This window comes from Manis pentadactyla, chromosome 7, assembly GCF_030020395.1.
Source record: "Manis pentadactyla isolate mManPen7 chromosome 7, mManPen7.hap1, whole genome shotgun sequence".
NCBI classification, from domain to species: domain Eukaryota; kingdom Metazoa; phylum Chordata; class Mammalia; order Pholidota; family Manidae; genus Manis; species Manis pentadactyla.
In genome coordinates, this window is record NC_080025.1 from 73,830,917 (window position 1) to 73,834,578 (window position 3,662).

Consider the following 3,662-nt stretch of genomic DNA (forward strand, 5'->3'; position numbering starts at 1 on the left):
AGTCCATTCCCTGATGCTCCTGTGAGTCTGTTGTTAGGGGGTTTTATTCCCCTTGGTTTTTATTCATACCATTTTATAGCCTAATATGAGACATTTTATTTGGGTGCTGGACACTGTATGTTAAAACACTATAAAAATAATTTGAGGCCTTAAATGATGTCATCTTGCTCCAGAAAGAATTTGTGTTTTCCTCTGGCAGGTGGTTTGGAATCACCAGCAATGTGATATTTCCTTAATTCAATCTTAATGATTGAGTTTTTTTTAAGATAGGCTTCAATCTCTACCAGACTTGAGCTACTTCTGGTTCACACTTATTCCTGAGTTAGTTCTTTAAGTTTCCGACTTAAAGATTGGTGGAGAGTGACTACTCACCTCTCCCCCTTGGCATACTTGGATTTACATATTTTGTACTATTAGTCTCTTGAGGCTGTTAAAAATACTGTTCAGTTTCTCAACCTCTCAGATACCTCCTCTCCTACTGGAAAAGTAAACCTCAGTGCTGGGTTTATCTCTCTGGGTTTCTTTCTTCTTTCAAAACTTATTATTCTTCACCATTTTGTTAATTACCTAATCTCTTAGGCAAAGAAGTTTTATAATTAGTCTTGTTTTTCTAGTTGTTCTCAGTATTGGTACATATAACTTAGCATTACCAGAAGCAGAAATCCCTAGAGAGATTTGGCCATGTTCACTGTCTCTATGCTGTCTTCTCCTATTTTCTGTCTTCAATTCTGAACAACTTGATTCTTTGCTGTTCCACTGCATCCTCTCTTGTCAAGATCACCAAATGATCAAGTGTCATTGCTCATGTCACTTGCTTACCCAGTAACATTTGAGAGTTTGATGACTCTCTTTCTTGATATAGTTTGTTTATTTGGATTCTGGGAAACCTTCATGCTTTCTCAGCTTCTTTTGCTGGCTCTTCCTTTTTCCCATCATTTCAGTGTTACAAGATTAACTCCTCAGCCCCCTTACCTTCCCTATATATACCCACAATGCAGGTGATCTCCTTCAGACTTATGGCCTTAAATATAAAACATCAAATTATATTGATGAGTCCCATATTTATATTTTATCTCTAGTGTTTCACCTGCTTTTCAGCTTATTACACCTAATGGCCTTCTTGACACTTGATTTGAATGTCTTAAAAGCATCTCAAACATAAAATTCTAAAGGTAAATTTTTAATTTCCTTCCTATTGTTCAATTGCTCAAGACAGGCACTCAGGAGTTATCTCTGATACTATTCTTTACCTCACACTGCATATCTAATTTACCAGCAAATTATACTGACTTCACCAATAGAATATAGTCTGTATGCAACTGTATTTCACCACTAAAATCATCTTAAGCCAAGCCACTATAGTCCTACTGAAATTCTTGAAAACTGGTCTCTCTGCTCCCACTCTCTCCTCATCCCACCACCAACAGTCCCACAAAGTATTTTCCACCCAGCAACCAATATGATGCTTCAAAAATGTATTACTATCATGTTACTGCTCTGCACAAAACCTCCAAGGTTTTCCCATAAAACTTAAATAAAATGTAAACTCTCAATTATGGGCTACAAATCCCTTAAACATCTGCACCCTTCCCACTTTTCTGAACTCAATGCTTACTGCTCTTTAACTCGTTCAAACCACTCCTTTTACACTGGTCTCTGCTTTCCTCAAACACAAGCTTATCCCTAACTTAGGGCCTTCAAACATGTTATTTCCTCTGCCTGGAATGCTCTGCCTTTCCTACAATTAGCACTTTTCTGTCATTACATCTATGAAGAGATGTCATCTCTTCAGAGTGGTTTTCTCTATCCTGTCTAAAATAGTTCTCTTTCTGTACCACTCTCTCCTTGTTTCTTTGATGTAGTTCTTATTACTATCTTATTACTGTCTGATATTATATCTTTTATAGGTATACTTGTGTTTGGTTCTCTGGTTCTCCCACTCATGAGAACAAAGATTCTGTTATTTATGACAATATTCTCATGACCTAGAACAGAGCCTGGCACATAGTAGAAGCTCAATAATTACTTATTGAATGAATGAACAAATGAATAGGGAACACAATTGTATTATCAATTAACAATTGAGACAGTGCTGTTTAGGAAACAAAAAATTATTTTGATGAGTGGGTCTCAAAGTATAGTCCTGTAAGTCCAGGGAGAGGAAATCCCAGGGCAAAAATACCTCTAAAACTAAAATCAGTCAAAGGGAGAAATAAAGTTTAAAACACATTTATTGCTTAAAAACTGCAGGCCGTTTCTCTCTCCTGCTCTAGCATAAGGCAACCAGCCCTCCCCTTAACCTCTCAGGTTCAGATAAGCCCTTGGTTGCCCAGGTTATTGCCCACTGATATGGAGATGAACTCTATCCACCTCTGAGGAATGCCTATTGATATACAGATGCATTAAAGCCATACTTCTCTCCACCCCTGATGATACACTAAAGCCTGGAGAGGTAGTCTGGAAATATTACAATTTTACCCACAAGTCCACAGACCAGTAGTATCAAAATCACCTGAGAGTTTGTTAAAAATGCAAATTCTGGGACCCCTCAACCCCAGATCTATTGAGTCAGAAACTAGAAGTGAGGAGGGAAATTTGTGTTTTGTGAGCCCTTCCAGAAACTCTGATGTGTAATTGGAGAACAACTTGTTTCAGGGAGAAACTCTGATACATGATTTGAGAACTACTGGTTTCAGGGATAGGCCAAACCTGGCCCACTTCCTGTTTCTATAAGTAAAATTTATTGAAATACAACCACTTCCCTTCATTTAACTATTGCCTAGTCTGCCTTTGCACTAAAATGGCAGTGTTGTGTGCACTCTGGCAATACATATACTAAGATTGGAACGATACAGAGAAGATAACATGCCCCCTACATAAGGATGACATGCAAATACATGAAGGGTTGTGTATTAAAAACAAAAAATAAATTGGCAGTGTTAAATAGGTGTAACAGAGACCTTATAGCCCAAAAAGGCTATAATATTTACTAATGTCCCTTTGCAGAAAAAGTTTGATGACCTCTAGTTAAGAACAATACATTATTCTGTGTAACTACGGCAGAGTAAACACATACATCTATCTCATTCACACCAAAATGTCCTGAAATTAAAGAAAAGCTATAGTTAGAGAAGGATCCATAACAGACTGACAAACAGGAAAATGTGACATCAGTGAATGAGAAAATTTGAGGAATTTCCAGTATAAAAAAGCGTTTTGGGTGGGGGGAAACAGATGAGATCAGATTAACAGATAAACAAGTAGAGAAACTGCAACATAGGATCCAAATAGAAGCTCCTGCCCAAAGAAACAAAAGTTCCTAAGAAAACCTTGGGTGGCTTTTATGCTCCAAGTTAAGCAAACCAAAGCAGTCTTGGAGAAATCATTGGATGAGTCATGACAGCACCAGTCAGAAGATCTGGCCAGTGACCTTTTCACCCAAAGATCTAAACAGCTTGGCTGCAGATCTCATTTATAAACAAAGCCAAAATGCTTTGAAAAGGGATTCTAGCTTCCGTGCTGGGGCCTGAGAGGCAGAGCCCAGTAAGACTTCCATAGTGACAGCAAAGGATGGAAAGAAAAAGATATCCTGACCCCAATATTTCCCACTAAGATAATTTGTCATGTATAGGTCTCTGAAGTGGGAGTTGGAGACTCCCAGA

General features: G+C 38.0%; 1 non-coding gene across 1 annotated transcript; it reads left to right on the plus strand.

Annotated features, from left to right (window-relative positions):
• Positions 1 to 2,811: 2,811 nt before the first annotated feature.
• LOC118925730 (U6 spliceosomal RNA) lies at positions 2,812 to 2,917 on the plus strand. Its single transcript, XR_005030164.2, has one exon. It is a non-coding gene; the product is annotated as a U6 spliceosomal RNA (small nuclear RNA).
• The last annotated feature ends 745 nt before the right edge of the window (positions 2,918 to 3,662 follow it).